Raw genomic sequence first — 20875 nt, 5'->3', positions numbered from 1 at the left:
ATCTCATTGCAAATTCCACTGTGTCCAACTATCGACGTCCAGAAAATAAGGTGCCTTCCTTTTATTTTGCTACCAACGTGTATAACCTTATATTATACAGTGCATTCCTGGGTCAAATTGAGGACACATTGATGGGAGGGGGAGTTGAACTGGTTCGCAACTGGGAGGTGCGGTTATTTACTGCGAGCGTAGGTGTTCTGCAAAGCAGTCTGTAAGCCTCCACTTGGTTTCCCCAATGCACAGAAGGCCACACCATGTACAGCGGATGCAGTATAACACATTGGCAGATGTGCAGGTGACTATCTGCTTGATATGGAAAGTCATCTTGGGGCCTGGGATGGGGGTGAAGGAGGTGGTGTGGGGGCAGGTGTAGCACTTCTTGCAGTTGCAGGGGAAAGTGCCGGGTGTGGTGGGGTTGTAGGGGAGTGTTGAGTGGATGAGGCAGTCGCGGAGAGAGTGGTCTCTCTGGAAGGCAGGCAAGGGTGGGGATGGAAAAATACCTTTGGTGGTGGGGTCGGATTGTAGATAGCAGAAGTGTCGGAGGATGATGTGTTGTTTCCGGAGGTTGGAGGGGTGGTATGTGAGAACGAGGGGGATTCTATTGGGGCAGTTATTGAGAGGGTGGGGTGTGAGGGATGAGGTACAGGAAATGCGGGAGACACGGCCGAGGGTGTTCTTGACCACTGTCGGGGGAGGGTGGGGTGGAATGTTGCGGCCCTTGAAGAACGAGGACATCTGGGTTGTGCAGGAGTGGAATGCCTCATCCTGGGAGCAGATGCGGCAGCGGTGACGGAATTGGGAATAGGGGATGGAATTTTTGCAGGAAGGTGGTTGGGAGGAGGTGTATTCATGGTAGCTGTGGGAGTCGGTGGGCTTGAAATGGGCATTGGTTTATAGGTCAGAGATAATGGGAACTGCAGATGCTGGAGAATCCAAGACAACAAAATGTGAGGCTGGATGAACACAGCAGGCCAAGCAGCATCTCAGGAGCACAAAAACTGACGTTTCGGGCCTAGACCCTTCATCAGAGAGCTCTCTGATGAAGGGTCTAGGCCCAAAACGTCAGCTTTTGTGCTCCTGAGATGCTGCTTGGCCTGCTGTGTTCATCCAGCCTCACATTTTGTTGTATTGGTTTATAGGTGGTCGCCTGAGATCGCGACAGAAAGGTCCAGGAGGGTGAGGGATGTGTTAGAGATGGTCCAGGTGAACTTGAGGTTGGGGTGGAAGGTTTTGATGAAATGGATGAACTGTTCGAGCTCCTCTTTGGAGCATGAGGCAGCACCAATACATTCATCAATGTAACTGAGGAAGAGGTGGGGTTTGGGGCCAGTGTAGGTGCGGAAGAGGGACTGTTCCACATTACCTACAAAGAGACAGGCGTAGCTTGGGCCCATTCCTCAGACGACATTTCCATCCTGGGCGTCCTGCAGTACCCTTAGTTTGCAGGAAAAATAACTCGTATTCCGCTAGGGAACCCTGCAGCCCAATGGGATCAATGTGGATTTCACCAGCTTTAAAATCTCTCGTCCACACACTGCGTCCCAAAACCAGCCCAGCTCGTCCCAGCCTGCCTAACCTGTTCTTCCTCTCACCTATCCCCTCCTCCCACCTCAAGCCGCACCTCCATTTCCACCCTGCTAACCTCATCTTGCCCCCTTGACCTATCTGTCCTCCCCGGGCTGACCGATCCCCTCCCTAACTCCCCATCCATACTCTCCTCTCCACCTATCTTCTCCTCTGTCCATCATCAGTCCACCTCCCCTCTCTCCCCATTTATTTCAGCATCCTCTGCCCATCCCCCTTTTCGAATGAAGGGTCCAGGCCCGAAACGTCAGCTTTTGTGCTCCTCAGATGCTGCTTTGCCTGCTGTATTCATCCAGCTCGACACTGTGTTGTCATAAGATTAGACGTGATGTTTTGAATTAGGGAGCACATCTAAAGGGTCGAATGGCCGGCAGCTACTCCACTTGCCCATCAGATTGTGAGACAGCCGCAGGGAGGCAGTTACTAACATGTTCCGGGAAACGATCGAAGTTCATCGTTCAGCTTCTGTTTCACGCTCTTGTTTTTGCGAATTGGAATTGAATCGTCGGAAAGAAAAGTCATTACATACAAACGTTCTCTGCTCTTTCCCCCACAGCCCTCAGTTGCTTTGCTGAAACTGGGAGAAAAGTGAATTGGGGAAATGATCAATTGAAGTTTGTTTCTGGGAATTATTCGGAAAAGTAGCGCATGCGCGATTTCCCCCACCCCCTCGAAAAAGAGCATTTGTTTGTTTAGAGGAGCGCATGCGTAAGGCCTTGCCCCAGCGCTGCCATTGAGGGGCATTGAGTCAGTGAGTGGAAGAGGTTTGTTTGAAACAGGCCGCAATGGAGAGACCAGCGCCCAGGGAAGCGAGGGAACAGCAGGCTCCTTCCAGCAGCGCATCGAGATGTGAGTCTGGGACACAGAGTGGGCTCCGAGACCGACATTGATTCGGGCTCAGTTCAGGGAGAACCGGGGGCTGTCGGTAAGAGGCCGAGCGGAGCAGGAACTGGTCCCGGAACTTGGAGAGAGAGGCCTTTCTCGGGCTGTGTGTGGGCCTGCTGAGGGAGACACAGCGGCAAGAAGCTGCTGCTGGGGGTCAGTCTTGTAGCTTTTAGTCTTCTAAACACTGCTGGAAATTCATTGTTTGGCTTCTGTTTCATGCTGTTTGTTAACATTGTGCAGTCTAAGTCGAAACACAGATAAGACTATGGAAGTATAAGAACCCTGTAACGGACATTGATCAGAGTCAATGTATTCTACAGTTAGTGATTTGGGATTTGGTAACGGCGCAGACATCGCAGTGGCTTTGGGTAGCACCTTACGTAGAGCTGTCCAATTATCGTTCCACTTCTGGATTTTACTCAATTGGTATCGAAGCATATATATTTAAAACAGAAATTATCCTTAGACAAGGAGCAGCTCAAGGTTAAAATGGAATCAGAGCTGTGTTTGAATTGATGATTTTAAGTAAAGGCAGAAGTCTCATGACACTGTCATCATCCGACAGGTTATTTTAAAATGATAGGCTTTTGGAGCACTGGTCTTCATCAGAAGAAGTTAAAGAAAAGAATCATCCTAATAATTACTAACTGAATATTACATTAATCTTTTTGACATTGTAAAACTTAGTTGATGTTGATTTACAGGAGTAAACTCTTCTGTCTTCCCCCAGGAAAATACTTGCAGGAACAAGACAATGTAATACTTGGCCAATACAAAGCTAAGGGTGACCAGCTGCTTCTAACAAACAACAGGTATGTTACCATGTCCGAGCAGAGAACATCCTTTCCACAGGCACAGAACAAATTGAGTCAGAGATACATTAAACTCAATTTCTGGTGACATGCTTTCAAGACAACAGTCAAACACAACCAACAAAATACAAATAGTTCTTTCTCTCCCTCTGTTTTCTCAACACACACCACCCCATTTCAAAAAAATTCATCATTTGTAGCCTATTGGCATTTACAACATTTTTGAAAATGAATAGACTGAATTTTCATCTGAAATAGACACAAAAGAACTGCAGTAAATCTGCATTTAGTAACTATGTTTTCAAAGTTACTGTCAAGGTGAAGAAATAGTTCATGCTGCTACATAGTTACACCAACCATACATCTAGCAGATAATGAGGACAGATATGGAGGAAAACATTGACATTATTATCAGTAACCGAGCAGGACAGCATTAATCTTTTGTCAAATAGATGTCCCAGGCACAGCCAGAACAATTAAATAATGTGCCTTCAAAATGCACATCCTGTCCCAAAGCCTAACGTAGAATGCCAGCAGAGTGTGTGTGCACACTTTCTGGCACACACGCACTCCACTGAGTTGTAAATATATACACTATCCCCATCACATGTGTTACACCATCTAACAGCCATGAAGATCATGTATATTGCAAACCTCAGAATGTGTAATATTGAAGAAGACTTCCACTCACGGATTTCAGGTCAGAGAGGTAGCCTTTCATGATAAGAGACAAATAGAACAGAATGTGAGCTAAATACTTCAATCCTCATGTGTACATGCACTCCCGTGTTCATAATGTGAATATCACTCATTCATTATATGGGGGGGAAAAAAAATTGGACAAATTTTGTGGAGTTCAGTTCAGGCAAATGCGAGGTGATGCATTTTGGAAGATCCAATTCAAAAGTGAACTATACGGAAAATGGACAAGCCCTGGCAAAAATTGATGCTCAGAGATCTGGGTGTTCAGGTCCATTGTACCCGAAGGTGGCAACACAGTTCGATAGAATGGCCAAGAAGACATGTTGCATTCTTTGCTTCATCAGATGGGTCGTTTAGTGCAAGAGTTGGCAGGTCATGTTACAGTTGTATCGGACTTTGGTTTGTACACACTTAGAATCCTGTATACAGTTCAGGTCGCCACATTACCAAAAGGATCTTGATGCTTTGGAGAAGGTTGCAGAGGAAGTTAACAAAGATGTTGCCTGGTATGGAGGGTGCTAGCTCTGAATAGAGTTTGAGTACATGAGGATTATTTACATTAGAAAGATGGAGGTTGAGTGGGGACTTGATTGAGGCCGACAGAGTCATGAGTTGCAACAACAGGGTGGATAGCAAGAAGCTTTTTCCTCGAGTGTGGAACTCGATGACTAGGGGTAATGATTTCAAGGTGAGGGGGGACAAGTATAAGGATGATATGCATGGAAAAGTCTTTACACCGAGGGCGGTGGGTGCCTGGAAAACTTTGCCAGCGGAGGTGGTAGAGATGTGCGTGATAGTGTCACTTTAAGATGTATCGAGACAGACACAAGACTGGACAGGGAGCAGAGGGATACAGATCCTTGGAATATAGGCGACAGGTTTCGGCAGAGGATATGGATCGGCGCAGGCTTGGAGGGCCAAAGGGCCTGTTCCTTTGCTGGAATTTTTTTTTTTGTTCTTTGACACACTGAATTCCCAAGAAGTAGTCCAAGAAATATATCGAGCAAGAGATTAATTTCACCTCTCTACGTGTTACCATCTCATCGACTTAGAGGTAATTAATGTGTCATTTCCTTTTCTACAAACTGGAGAAATTGCATATCAGGACAGGTTTCAGATTGAAATTGACATTGACATTGCATTTGTTTGCATAAAACTACAAACTGAATAGTGAAAACCATCTGAAACACTTCTACTGTATATAAACTTTGCTATTTAAATAGACCAGAAGGAAATCAAATATTGACCTGAAATGATACAGAAAATAACCTACATTCAGGCAGATAACCTAGATTGTTGACTATACAATTAATAATGTCTCATACAGTGAGCTTGCAACAACAAATGAACATTAAACTCTAAATGTGTCCAGACCAGAGACAGACCAAGCCGGAATAAGACATAAACCCGACCCTAGAAATTATACAGGGAGAGAATGATAAATGCATTCACACATTCACAAACCAGATAGCTTCAGGCATAGCCTAATAACTCATCTGTCAGATTTACAGGACAGGATTTGACAGGGCCAAATGGGTAAATACACTTGCACAGCCATAGAGAAGAAACTGACAGGCACATATTGATAACAGTACACTCATTCACACATCAGAAAGTGACAGGGACAGTAAGATAATTACACACACATTCAGACTGCAAAAACTGACAGGTACAGGCTGATAAATACATCCACACATGACAGGAAAGCAAAAGCATAAGCATATGTAGATTGATAACAACATTTGCATATTCACAGAAGATTTTGACTAGGACATATTTGTAACACTTTTGCATTCATGAGAGAGGAATTGATGGATATAGATTGATAACTAAACTCTCATATTTCACAGCAGAAACTGAGAGGGACAGTTGGATGGTGACGCTTATATCTTCACGTGACAGCTACCAACAAGTACGGATCAATGCTTATCACTCACACCCATATATTCATAGATGTCTGCAGCACAGCAAACAGACCTTTCTCTCATTGAACCTGCACTGTTTAGAAACAACCAGCCGACAATTCTACATCAATTCAGCCAGTATTCAAATTCCATAAATGTGTCATGTTGGCAGATGAAGTATCATCCTCACCTTTATCAGTTGTCAATTGCTTCACCTAGCATGATTAGAATATCTTTTATTCTATCTTAAGCAAGAGGACTTTATAATCATAGACCTTTTGTTTTCAAATTAGCTTAAATTTTGTTCAAATAGCCCTGTGTTCCTCTTGACATTCCATCTGAATTTTTACATCAAACACAAGGACGCTTCATGCCATTTTTTTCAAACAAGCAATATAACTACATAACCGTCCTCATTTATATTTTGCAAAGAGGGTTCAACAGTGTTTATTCTTCAGTAAATTCAGTTTGACGGCCCCAGTTTTACCCACTACATGACAGAAAACAAAAGTTCAACACCGAGCATGTTAATGTCTGTGCCATAAAACAAAATCGAAGTGAGAAAGCTAATTTTTTTTCCTGCACAAGCAACATTGTGGTCAGTCAGCCGCAATGCAGTTCATTTGTTCATTGCACTTCATCTTTGGCAATAACATAGAAAATTAACATCTTTAGTTTAGCAGCATTCCAAGACTTGTGCCACTATGCAATGTTGAATGATATTAATATCATCCTGAAAATATCCTTTGATATCACCACAGCGATTAGTCTCTGCAATGTATCCTTTACAAAGATCCATTTATTTTCTGTCCTCAACTCTTGAGGAAAAGCACAGACGCATTTCAGTTGCAATGTCTTGCATTTTCACTTGCTTATAAATGTTGTAGGCACAAACAACTGAAGAACATAGGCTGTTTCCCATATGCGAAAGGAGAGATGAACTGAAAACTCTGTCCTCTGCCATGGTGGTAATTGGCTGCCCACTTTCCAAGAAATACTTAATCTGCTCAGTAACGCAATGCAGGAAGATGGAAATAGGATCAATTGAGTGTATCTGTCTGTCTTGTTTCATAACAGCAGCTCCTGTGCCAATGCACGGTGGGTACAGAATAACTTACAAAACACGGAGATGCTGCCAGGTTAGTAGATACCCAGGCGAAAACAAAAGAAAATGCCATTTCTCTTAAATATCACCTGGGTGGGAGAGCTCCTCTTTCATTCAGCATTCATAGGACAGGGTAAGAGTGAAGTACTTCAATCCCGGTATGTGAATGCTCTCCTTTAGGATTAAGTATGAGGTATCAGCTTGGCATAAAGTAAATTAGTCATGTTCACTACATTAGAAAATACTGAAGCTATTGCATGATCAATGATGAATTCTACTGAAACAGCTCAAGAAGTAAATTGAAAGCCAGATTAAATATGCCTCCAAATATCGCACCATGTCTTAGATTTGGACATGTAACTAATGTATCAATTTCCTTTGTTGGAACTGAACTATAGTAGGCCAAGTCTAAAATGAAATAAACATTACAATGTAATTTGCCTCCAAAGAGGTACAAATTAAAAAGCAGCTCTCATCTCGAACAGAAGTACTGCATAAAGGTGTTATTAAATGGACCAAAGAAGAAAGCAAATAGGGTCGTGAACAGATACAGATGCAAACAGATAACTGGAGATTATTGGCAATGGATTGAAGAAACGCTCACATAATGATCTTGTTACAGGAGGAATAAATTTGAAATACACAGTCAGATGAGTGACTGCCCAATCGAGAACCAAACTTACTATCATAACCTGTACAGAGACTCAATATTTGTGGACATTAACCAAACTGCATCTACAGAGTCAGAGACTGACAAAGGTATTAAAACAGTTTCATTTACATGATCTGATTCATAGGGCATTGGGTAAAATCTCATTCATGTTGAGCAGCAGAGATTTGAACAACAGAAGGATGTCAGCAGTTCCTACAAGTAACATGCTCAATGCAACATTACCCATTTGAACATTACCCACAACATTACCCATTCGTTATCCGTGTGAAATATGATGACAAAGCATGAGGAACACATTGACACACAATGCCAGACACTGAATTGATCCCATGGTGAACGTCAGCCCGATGCTGATGAAACTAACAATAACCACACTTGCAATCTCAGTGGGAGACTGACTATTTCAGAGAATTCTCACACTCTCTTTATGATTAATGTGGTATAAATTAGTGCTATGATGATTTTATAATACACCTCACCAAGGGTATCAGATCATACATGCCGAGCTAGAAACACAAACAGACATTTAAAGGACAGTGTGACTTCGACCAATACCTATCTTTAATTCAGATTGGCAGCTCATTAGAAAACTCTCTCTCATACAACAAACAGATGCTGAAAGGAAAGGAATGAAATTGATGCCTGTGGTCATCATGGACTGTCGGACCAAAGGTCTGTTTCGCAGCTGTATGACTCTTTGACAATATTACTACCCTCAAATTCACAAAGCAGAAACCGATCGGAAGAAACTTGCAGTAACACTCCGAAGCCTCATGTGGCACAACGAGGCACTCGTATTCACAGAGCGGAATCTGACAGGGGGAAATAATAATTATATTTCCATATTCACATCACAGAAACTGAGTGGAAAAGGTTTTCAATTGCACTTCAACATTCACACAGCAGGTAATGACAGGGACAGATTGATCACAATGTCCGTATATGCACATAGCCAAGAATGATCGGTAGAAATAGATAACTGTATTCTCGTATTCGCGTAGAGGAAACTGAGTTATAAATTCATAACTACATTTATATATTCACATCACAGAAACTGATAGTTGCAGATGAATAACTACATTCTCAGGTTCCCAGAGCAGACGTGGACAGGTACGGATTGAAATTTGCACCCAAATATTCACGTTGCATGTTCACACATCATTATCAACAGATTAATAAGAAAACTCACATCTAAATAACAGAAACAGATACTGATTGCTGTGTGAAGATGCAGTTGTATTTTTCAATCAGTCCCTGCCAGTTTTCACAATGTGGATGTGTGATTTTAGTTGTCAATCGATACCTGTCAGTGACTGCCACGTGAATGTGAGGGTAGTGTAATGCATGTTAACTACATGGATTTTAGTAAGACATTTGATAAAGTACCATGCAGCAGATGAATCAGAAATAGAAAGGCTCATGGGATACAGAGCAATGTGTTAAATTGGAAGCAAAGTTGGCTCAGCAACAGGAATCAAATGGTCAATGGCTGCCCTTGTAAATGGAAAGCTATTTCAGGTGGTGTTTCGCACAGCTCAGTGTTGGGACTGCTGCTGTTTGTTTTATATGGTAACAACTTGAACTTGAACGTGTGGGTTACGATTGGGAAATTTTCAGCCAACACAAAAATTTATCAGTGTACTGGTAGTGCAGAGGATAACTGTCAGCTCCAAAATGATAGAGAAGGTTTGGTGGAAGGGGCAGATGAGTGGCACATGGAGTTCAACTCTGATAAATGTGAGGTAATGCATTTCAAGAGGTGAAAGGACATGAAATGGGAATACATGAGGTGGTGTGGAAATTGTAGATAAAGTGAGTGGTCTTGGTGTGCAAGTGTACTGGAGTGTGACAATAGCAGTACAGGTGGATAAGGTTGTTAAACTAGGTATATAGAATGCTGTCCTTCTTTGACAGAGGTATGAAGCACGCAAGTAGGGCCAGAACGATGAAACTATATAAGACACTGGTGAGGCTGGAACTGATGTATTGTGCGCCGCTATGGTCACCATATTACAGCAAGATGTTATTGCTCTGGATATATTGCAGAGAAGATTTACTGGAATGTTGCCAGGGCTGGAGAGTTGTAGCTATGAGGAATAATTGTAGAGGTTGAAGCTGTATTATTTTGAACAGTGAAAGCTGGGAGTGCCATGTTTGAGGCAATTGGGATGGGCAGAGATAGAATCAACAGGGGGAATCTGTTTCCCTTGGCATAGAGTTTAAAACCATCGGGAGTTGATTAAGTGAAGTGGCAAGAGGATGAGAAATGATGGGAGAAAAACCATTTTTATGAGAGGGTGCTTATCTCAAATACGCTGCCTGAGTTGCTGATAGCAGAGATTCTCAACTCTTGTAAGAACATACCTGGACCTCCACATTAACTCTGTAAGCTGCAGGGCTATGGGATGTATGCAAGAAGATCGGATTATGATGGCCATTTTGGGGTGTTTGGGTCAGCATGGAGATGATGAGCTCAATGGCCACCTTCTGTGCTGTATAATTTAAATTGATCAATAGTTCCTTATCATTTTGTCCCTGCCATTCTCTGCTGTGTAATTCATGAGTAATGACCAAAGACTTAGAGGGACACATTGATAACTACAGTCACACATTCACTAATTAGGAACTAACATGAATAGATCAATAACTAAACTCATATCCACTGACAAGCTTCCACTGGGGAGTTCCAGTCATGGAGCTGTACAGGTATCATTTACTTTGAGGACCTCATTCAAATGGTGTTGAAGTTTTTAGAAATGATCAGACAAGGAGCAGCTCAGGGCTAGATTGGACCAAGACCCATAGTTATGTCAGAATTCCTAGTGATATTAAAATATCCAAATGATTATTAACTAAATGTTGTGTTGATCAGTTAAACATTGTCAAACCCAACTGATGCTGGTTTACATGAACTATCTCTTCTGTTTTCCTGCAGAAAAACACTTGAAGGACCAAGACAAAGTAAGATTTCTTCAGTACAATGGCAAGTGTGACCAGATCCTTCTGACAAACAGCAGGTATGTTCCCACTGTCAGAACATCCTTTCCACAGTCACAGAGCAGATTGAGTCAGACACACAGTGAGCTTAATTTCCAACAGATATGTTCAAACAAACAGTAAAACAACGTTGAGGAAATGAAACTTTATTTTTCTTATCTCTCCATTCCAAATGCACAGTTCCAACAAATTTCAGAATTCATCACCCATTGACTTTTACACCATTTTGAAGATGGATAGACTGAAATTATACACTCAGTATCTGAATGAAATCCACGTAAAATTACTCTCATAGCAACTATCACATAATGAGTCACACCTCCACCGATAATATTCCTGGCTGCTGACAATTAAGCCAGTTTTACAAGTAGAAAATGACCGGTATGGATTGATACCTAACCTCACTCATTTGTATTGCAAATGCTTACAAAAAAAATGATGACGAGACTCACATTGACATTGCAGAAACGGACAGCTAAAGATTAATAAAGATATTCACACATTCACATCATAGCAACTGGTATGCACACGTTCGTAAACAACACTCACATTCAAATAGCAAACTGACAGCAACTGAACGGTAGCTACTTTCACATATCCACACAGCAGAAACTGGCAGCTACATATTGATGACAACTCCCAATTTCATAGACCACAAAGTGACAGGTACAGATTTGTAACTGCAATCACATATCCACAGATTAAAAAAATACTGACTGTTAGAGTTTGATGACTATACTCAAATATTCACAACGTATATTCCCACAGGTACATATTGATAACTTTACTGGCAAATTATGAGGTACTGACAGGTACAGGTGCTCGACATGCGCATATCCATACGTAAGAAATTGATAGGAACTGATTGACGATAACCTTAGAGATAGCAAGAGCTGCAGATACTGGAGTCAGCCTTCCCAGTTTTACAAAGCATTAGCTGACAGGTACAGTTTGGTAACTACTCTCATATTCACAGAGTAGAAGCCGACAGGCCGTTATTGATAACTGCACACATGGTCACCAAGCAGAAACTCAGAGATTGATAACAGTGACATTGAAATTGCAGAAACTGGCGGCTACCCATTGATAACTGCTGTCACACTTGCATTGCAGGAACCGTTGGGGTCAGATTAATAACCATGCTGTTGCTGAATTGCTTGACAAGCTTGTTGTTGCTTGTTTACAGACATTTTGTCACCATACGACATAATACCTTCAGTGCACCTCTGGTGATGCATTGCTGTTGTGTCCTGCTGGCTGTTTATGTGCCGCAGTTTGCTGGGGTGGCTGACATCACTTCCGGATTTGTTTCTCAGTGGTTGGTATATGGGATCCTGCTCTATGCATTTGTTAATGGCATTCCAGTTTGAATATCAGGCCTCCAGGAATTCTCATGCATGTCTTTGGTTGACTTGTCCTCAGATGAGTACGTTGTCCCAGTCAAATCGGTGTCCCACTTCGTCCATGTGTATTGAGATGAGTGATAGTTGGCCATGTCTCTTGGTAGCTAGATGGTGTTTATGAATTGTGATGTCTAGCTTCCTACCAGTTTGGCCTTTGTAATGTTTTTGGCATCTGTCCACGATATCTCGCAAATAACGTTGGTTCTGTCAGTTGTGGTTGTTGGATCGGGGTAATATGGTGGTCATTTCTGATATGTTTTTCATGTATGGTGGGGAGACCAGTGTCTCTGGAAGTGTTGTGTTATCCATTTGTCGTCTGTTGTGCAGGTGTTGAAGGACTATGCTTTTCAGGTAACCCCGTCATTTCTGTAGACACTGTATCAGCGTTCTTACATAGAACATTACTGCACAGTACAGGCCCATCAGCGCTCGATGTTGTGCCAACCTGTCATACCGATCTGAAGCCCATCTAACCTACAATATTCCATGCACGTCCATATGCTTATCCAATGATGACTTAAATGTACCTAAAGTTGGCGAATCTACTACCATTGCAGGCAAAGCGTTCCATTCCCTTACCACTCTCTGAGTAAAGAAACTACCTCTGACATCTGTCCTGTATCTTTCACCCCTCAATTTAAAACTATGCCCCCTCATGCTCGCTGTCACCATCCTAGGAAAACGGCTGTCCCTATCCACTCTATCTAACCCTCTGATTATTTTATATGTTTCAATTAAGTCACCTCTCAACCTTCTTCTCTCCAATGAAAACAGCCTCAGGTCTCTCAGCCTTTCCTCGTAAGACCTTCCCTCCATACCAGGCAACATCCCAGTAAATCTGCTCTGTACCCTTTCCAAAGCTTCCACATCCTTCTTATAATGCGGTGACCAGAACTGTACGCAGTACTCCAAGTGCGGCTGCACCAGAGTTTTGTGCAGCTGCAGCATAACCTCTTCGTTCCAGAACTCGATCCCTCTATTAATAAAAGCTAAAACACTGTATGCCTTCTTAACAGCCCTGTCAACCTGGGTGGCAACTTTCAAGGATCTGTGTACGTGGACACCGAGATCGTTCTGCTCGTCGCCACTACCAAGAATCTTACCCCAGTACTTTGCCTTCTGGTTACTCCTACCAAAGTGCATCACCTCACACTTGTCTGCATTAAACTCCATTTGCCACCTCTCAGCCCAGCTCTGCAGCTTATCTATGTCTCTCTGCAACCTTCAGCATCCTTCGTCACTACCTGCAACTCCACCGACCTTGGTGTCGTCCGCAAATTTACTAACACATCCTTCTACACCCTCATCCAGGTCATTTATAAAAATGACAAACAGCAGTGGACCCAACACCGACCCTTGCGGTACACCTCTAGTAACTGCTCTCCAGGATGAACATTTCCCATCAACTACCACCCTCTGTCTTCTTTCAGCAGGCCAATTTCCGATCCAAACTGCTATATCTCCCACAATTCCATTCCTCCGCATTTTGTACAAGAGCCTACTGTGGGGAACCTTATCGAATGCCTTGCTGAAATCCAACACATCAACAGGTTTACTCTCATCTACCTGTTTGGTCACCTTCTCAAAGAACTCAATAAGATTTGTGAGGCACGCCTTTCCCTTCACAAAAGCGTGCTGACTATCCCTAATCAATTTATTCTTTTCTAGATGATTATAAATCCTATCCCTTATAATCTTTTTAACACGTTGCCAATACCTGAGGTAAAGCTCACTGATCTATAATTATCAGGGTTGTCTCTACTCCCCTTCTTGAACAGGGGAACCACATTTGCTATCCTCCAGTCATCTGGCACTATTCCTGCAGACAATGATGAGTTAAAGATCAACGTTAAAGGCTCGGCAATCTCCTCCCTGGCTTCCCAGAGGATCCTCAGATAAATGCCATCCGACCCAGAGGACTTATCTATCGTCACCCTCTGTAGGATTTCTAATACCTCTTCCTTGTGAACCTCAATCCCACCCAGTCTAATAGCCTGTATCTCAGTATTCTCCTCGACAACATTGCTGTTTTCAGGAGTGAATACTGTTGAAAAATATGCATTGAGTGCTTCCCCTATCTCCTCTGACTCCCCACACAATCTACCGCTACTATCCTTGATTGGCCCTCATCTTACTTTTGTCATTCTTTTATTCCTTAAATACCTATAGAAAGCCTTAGGGTTTACCCTGATCCTATCCGCCAACAACTTCTCATGTCTCCTCCTGGCTCTTCTGAGCTCTCTCTTTAGGTCTTTCCTGGCTACCCCGTAGCCCTCAAGCACTCTAACTGAGCCTTCACATCTTATCCTAACATAAGTCTTCTTCTTCCTCTTTACCAGAGATTCCACCTCCTTCGTAAACCACGGCTCCCGCGCCGTACAGCTTCCTCCCTGCCTGACAGGTACATACTTATGTAGGACACACAGGAGGTTTTCCTTGAATAAACTCCACATTTCTAATGTGCCCATCCCCTGCAGTTTCCTTCCCCATCCTATGCTCCCTGAATCTTGCCTTATCTTATCGTAATTGCCTTTCCCCCAGCTATAACTCTTGCCCAGTGGTATACACATATCCTTTTCCATCACTAAAGTAAACATAACAGAATTGTGATCGCGATCACTGAAGTGCTCACCTACTTCCAAATCCAACACCTGGTCGGGCTCTTGCCCAGCACCAAATCTAATGTGGCTTCGCCCCTTGTTGGCCTATCTACATACTGTGTCAGGAAGCCCTCCTGCACACACTGGACAAAAACTGACCCATCTATAGTACTTGAACTATAGTGTTCCCAGTCAATATTTGGAAAGTTGAAGTCCCCCATGACAACGACCCAGTCTCTCTCACTCCTATCGAGAATCATCTTTGCTATCCTTTCCTCTACATCTCTGGAACTATTCGGAGGCCTATAGGAAACTCCCAACAGGGTGACCTCTCCTTTCCTGTTTCTAACCTCAGCCCATACTACCTCAGTTGATGAGTCCCCAAACATGCTTTCTGCAACTGTAATCCTTGACCAACAATGCCACACCTCCCTCATTTTACCATCTTCTCTGTTCTTACTGAAACATCTAAATCCCAGAACCTGCAACAACCATTCCTGTCCCTGCTCTATCCATGTCTCTGAAATGGCCACAACATTGAAGTCCCAGGTACTAACCTATGCTGCAAGTTCACCCACCTTATTCCAGACGCTCCTGGCGTTGAAGTAGACACACTTCAAAGCAACTTCTTGCTTGCCGGCGCCATCTTGCATCCCTGAAACTTTATTTCTGACCTCCCTACTCTCAACCTTTTCTGTCCTCAACCTACAATTTTGGTTCCCATCCCCCTGCTGAATTAGTTTAAACCCACCCGAATAGGCTGAGCAAATTTTGCCCCCAGGAGATTGGTACCCCTCTGGTTCAGGTGAAGACCATCTTCCTTGTAGAGGCCCCACCTACCCCAGAAAGAGCCCCAATTATCCAAGAATCCAAAACCCACCCTCCTGCACTATCCCTGTAGCCACGTGTTCAACTCCTCTCTCTCCCTATTCCTCGCCTCACTAGCACGTGGCACGGGCAACAAACCAGACACAACAACTCTGTTCGTCCTAGCTCTCAGCTTCCATCCTAGCTCCCTGAATTTCTGCCTTAAATCCCCATCTCTCTTCCTACCTATGTCGTTGGTGCCAATGTGCTTCCTCGGCTTTACGCAGCTCTGGATGCTGCAGTGTGTTATGGCTCACTTGAACAGTGTTTTGATGCAGCTCCATTAGTGGGGATTGGGGTGATTGCAGTTGTAGTTGAGTACCTGATCAGTATGTATTAAAAACTGTAATAACTGCACTGTCAAGACTCTTGTAACTGAAACTGACAGATACAGATTGATGTGGAGTGCCTCCGAGATGGATTCTTGGAACAGCTGGTACTGGAACCTACCAGGGAGAAGGCAATTCTGGGTCTGGTGTTGTGCAATGAACCAGATTTGATGAGGGACTTCAAAGTAGAGGAGCCATGAGGAAGTAGTGACCATAATATGATAAGTTTTAATCTGCAATTTGAGAGGGAGAAGGGAGAATCGGAAGTGTCAGTATTGGCGTTGAACAAAGGGAACTATGGAGCTATGAGGGAGGAGCTGGCCAAAGTTCAACGGTTCAATACCCTCGCAGGGATGGCAGTGGAACAACAATGGCAGGTATTTCTGGATATAATGCAAAGGTGCAGGATCCGTTCATTCCAAAGAGGAAGAAAGATCCTATGGGGAGGCAGGGCCGGCCGTGGCTGACAAGGGAAGTTAAAGACTGTATAAAGATAAAAAAGAAGTAGTATAACATAGCAAAGATGAGCGGGAAGCCGAAGGACTGGGACAGTTTTAAACACCAACAGAGGGTAACAAAAAAGGCAATACATGGAGAAAAAAATGAGGTACGAAGGCACACTGGCCAAAAATATAAGAGGATAGTAAAGGACATCTGCCAATGTGGTATACTGCATCCACTGTACCCGGTGTGGCCTCCTCTACATTGGGGAAACCAAGCGGAGGCTTGGGGACCGCTTTGCAGAACACCTCCGCTCAGGTCGCAACAAACAACTGCACCTCCCAGTTGCAAACCATTTCCACTCCCCCTCCCATTCTTTAGATGACATGTCCATCATGGGCCTCCTGCAGTGCCACAATGATGCCACCCGAAGGTTGCAGGAACAGCAACTCATATTCCGCCTGGGAACCCTGCAGCCTAACGGTATCATTGTGGACTTCACTAGTTTCAAAATCTCCCCTTCCCCCCACTGCATCCCCAAACCAGCCCAGTTCGTCCCCTCCCCCCACTGCATCCCAAAACCAGTCCAACCAGTCTCTGCCTCCCTAACCTGTTCTTCCTCTCACCCATCCCTTCCTCCCACCCCAAGCCGCACCCCCGTCTACCTACTAACCTCATCCCACCTCCTTGACCTGTCCATCTTCCCTGGACTGACCTATCCCCTCCCTACCTCCCCACCTATACTCTCTCCACCTATCTTCTTTTCTCTCCATCTTCGGTCCGCCTCCCCCTCTCTCCCTATTTATTCCAGAACCCTCACCCCATCCCCCTCTCTGATGAAGGGTCTAGGCCCGAAACGTCAGCTTTTGTGCTCCTGAGATGCTGCTTGGCCTGCTGTGTTTATCCAGCCTCACATTTTATTATCTTATTACAGAGGATAGTAAATGTTTTTTAGGAATGTGAAAAGAAAAAAAAAATGGTTCAGACTTAAATTGGGCCCTTGAAGTCAGAAATGGGTGTATTTATTATGGGGAACAAGGAAATGGCAGAAGTTGTGTAGGTACTTTCCTTGTGTCTTTCCTAGCGAAGACAGATCGAATCTCCCAGATGTTATAGTGGCTGAAGGACCTAAGGTAATGGATGAACTGAAGGGAATTTATATTAGGCAGGAAATGGTGTTGGATATATTGTTAGGTCTGAAGGCTGATAAGTCCCCGGGACCTGATGGTCTGCGTCCCAGGGTACTTAAGGTGGTGGCTCCACAAATCGTGGACGCATTGGTAATTATTTTCTAATATTCTATAGATTCAGGATCAGTTCCTGCGGATTGGAGGGTGGCTAATGTTGTCCCACTTTTCAAGAAAGGAGGGAAAGAGAAAATAGGGAATTATAGACCGTTAGCCTGAAGTCAGTGGTGGGAAAGATGCTGACGTCAATTATTAAGGAAGAAATTACGAATTATTTGGATAGCAGTAACAGGACAGGGCAGAGTCAGCATGGATTTACAAAGGGGGAAATCATGTTTGACTGATCTTCTGGACTTTTTTGAGGATATAACTATGAAGATGGACAAGGGAGAGCCAGTGGATGTAGTGTACCTGCTCTTTCAGAAGGCCTTTGATAAAGTCCCACACAGGAGATTAGTGAGCAGAATTCGGGCACATGGTATTGGGGGCAAAATACTGGCTTGGATTGAAAATTGGCTGGCTGACAGGAAGCAAAGAGTAGTGATAAACGTGTCCCTTTCGGAATGGCAGGCAGTGACCAGCGGCGTTCCACAAGGTTCGGTGCTGGGACCGCAGCTATTTACAATATACATTAATGATACAGATGAAGGCATTAAAAGTAATATTAGCAAATTTTCTGATGACACAAAGCTGGGTGGCAGGATGAAATGTGAGGAAGATGTTATTAGAATACAGGTGACTTGGACAGGCTAGGTGAGTGGACGGATGCATGGCAGATGCAGTTTTATGTGGATAAATGTGTGGTTATCCACTTTGGTGGCAAGAACAGAAAGACAGATTACAATCTAAATGGAGTCAAGTTCGGTAAAGGGGAAGTTCAACGAGATCTAGGTGTTCTTGTGCATCAGTCAATGAAAGCAAGCATGCAGGTGCAGCAGGTAGTGAAGAAAGCTAATAGCATGCTGGCCTTCATAACAAGAGGAATTGAGTATAGAAGCAAAGAGGTCCTTCTGCAGCTGTACAGGGCCCTGGTGAGACCGCACCTGGAGTATTGTGTGCAGTTTTGGTCTCCAAATTTGAGGAAGGACATTCTGGCTATTGAGGGAGTGCAGCGTAGGTTCACAAGGTTAATTCCCAGAATGGCAGGACTATCATATGTTGAAAGATTGGAGTGACTGGGCTTGTGTACACTTGAGTTTAGGAGGATGAGAGGGAATCTGAGTGAGATGTATAAAATTATTAAGGGTTTGGACACTCTGGAGGCAGGAAACATGTTTCCGTTGATGGGGGAGTCCAGAACCAGAGGACATAGTTTTAAAATAAGAGGTCGGCCATTTAGAACAGAGTTGAGGAGAAATGTCTTCACCCAGAAAGTGGTGGATGTATGGAATGCTCTGCCCCAGAAGGCAGTGGAGGCCAAGTCTCTGGATAGTTTCATGAAAGGGACAGATAGAGCTCTTAAAGATAGTGGAATTAAGGATTATGGGGATAAGGCAGGAACAGCATACTGATTGTGGATGATCAGCCATGATCATAATGAATGGTGGTATTAGCTTGAAGGGCCGAATGGCCTACTCCTGCACCTATCGTCTATTGTCTAAACATTCACACAGCAAAACAGTGTCATGGATAGACTGATAATTTCAGACACATATTCACTGAGTAGAAACTGACTGAAAGAGAATGACATCTATACTCAGGTACCCAGAGAGCAGAAACTGACAGGAACAGGTTGATGATAACACTGACATGTATAGGGTGATCCCTACACTCTCTCATTCCAATTGCATTAACTGAGTGGTACAGATTGATTCCTGCACTCTCACATTGACACAACAGAAAGTGGCAGAGACAGACAGATAACTGCATTCATTCACGCAGCACAAATTGTGACGACGAGGTTGACAACATACCCTCTCACATTCACAGAGCAGAAACTGACAGCTGCAAAGTAAATCTGCTCTCAGACATTCACAAAGCAGAAACTGAAAGGCCCATTTAGATACCCTCACTCTCCGTTTCACACAGCTTAAATGGACAAAATAAAAATGGAAAGAACTACGGATGCTCCCCCCGCAGTGGTCGAGAATGACCTCATAGCCTCACCCTGCCCCCGCAATAATTGCCAAAAGAGAATCCCCCTTCGTCCTCACTTACCACCCCACCAACGTCTGGATACAATACATCATCCACTGACACTTGCACCATCTACGATTCGACCCCACCACCAAAGACATTTTTCCTTCCCCACCCTTGTCTGCCATCCGGAGAGACCACTCTCCGCGACTCCCTTGTCTGCTCCACACTCTCCTCCAACCCCACCAGACCTGGCACTTTCCCCTGCAACCGCAGGAAGTGCTACACTTGCCCCCACACATCCTCCCTCACCCGCATCCCAGGCCCCAAGATGACCTTCCGCATCAAACAGATGTTCACCTGCCCATCCGTCAATGTGGTATACTGCATCCGCTGTACCCGTTGTGGCTACCTCCACATTGGGGAAACCAAGCGGAGGCTTGGTGGCCGCTTTGCAGAACACCTACACTCGGTTTGCCAATAACAACTGGACCTCCCAGTCGCAAACCATTTCAACTCCCCATCCCAATCCTTAGACAACACGTCCATCCTGGGCATCCTGCAGTGCCATAACGATGCGTAGGTTGCAGGAACAGCAACTCATACTCCGCTTGGGAACCCTGCAGCCTAATGGTATCAATGTGGATTTCACGAGCTGCAAAATCTCCCCTCCCCCCCACTACATCCCAAACCAGCCCAGCTCATCCCCGCCTGCCGAACCTGTTCTTCCTCTCACCTATTCCCTCCTCCTACCTCATGCCGAACCTCCATTTCCTACCTCCTAACCTCATCCCACCCCCTTGACATGTCCGTCCTCCTCAGACTGACCTATCCCCTCCCTACCTCCCCACCCATACTCTCCTCTCCACCTATCTTCTCCTCTGTCCATCTTCAGTCCACCTCCCCCTCTGTCTCCCTATCTCTTTCAGAATCCTTCTCCCTCTCCCCCTTTTTCTGATGAAGGGTCTAGGCCCGAGATGTCAGCTTTCATGCTCCTAAGATGCTGCTTGGCCTGCTGTGTTCATCCAGCCCCACACCTTGTTATTTGCGGATGCTGTAAATCGGGAACAAAAACCAAGCTCTGGAAAAGCTCAGCAGGTCTGGCAGCATCTGTGAGGGAGAAAATAGAGTTAACATTTCAGGTCCAGTGTACAGATCGATAACTAAACTCACATCTTCACATTGAGAAATCTTTGAGCAAGAGACTGATAATTACAGTCATACATTCACAGAACAGGAACTCACAGGCACAGATTGATAACTAAACTCATATTTTAACATAGCAGAAACTGACTGGCATAGATTGGAAA

General features: G+C 44.2%; 1 protein-coding gene across 5 annotated transcripts in view; it reads left to right on the top strand.

Annotated features, from left to right (window-relative positions):
- The first annotated feature begins 2078 nt into the window (after positions 1-2078).
- LOC132207015 (late histone H2B.L4-like) overlaps positions 2079-20875 on the top strand; it is a 55852-nt gene continuing 37055 nt past the window's right edge. For 2 of the 5 annotated variants that reach the window (XM_059642193.1, XM_059642194.1), the window contains exons 1-3: positions 2299-2433; positions 3200-3281; positions 10601-10682. The gene's annotated coding sequence lies outside the window, so the exon portion shown is untranslated. Of the gene's footprint in view, positions 2102-2298; positions 2434-3199; positions 3282-5739; positions 5896-10600; positions 10683-13081; positions 13245-20875 lie in introns of those variants that run through there. The other 3 variants (XR_009443264.1, XM_059642195.1, XM_059642196.1) reach the window with 3 other exon arrangements.

The sequence above is a fragment of the Stegostoma tigrinum genome, chromosome 44 (assembly GCF_030684315.1).
Source record: "Stegostoma tigrinum isolate sSteTig4 chromosome 44, sSteTig4.hap1, whole genome shotgun sequence".
Taxonomy (NCBI): Eukaryota; Metazoa; Chordata; class Chondrichthyes; order Orectolobiformes; family Stegostomatidae; genus Stegostoma; species Stegostoma tigrinum.
This window is presented reverse-complemented; position numbering and strand designations above follow the sequence as displayed.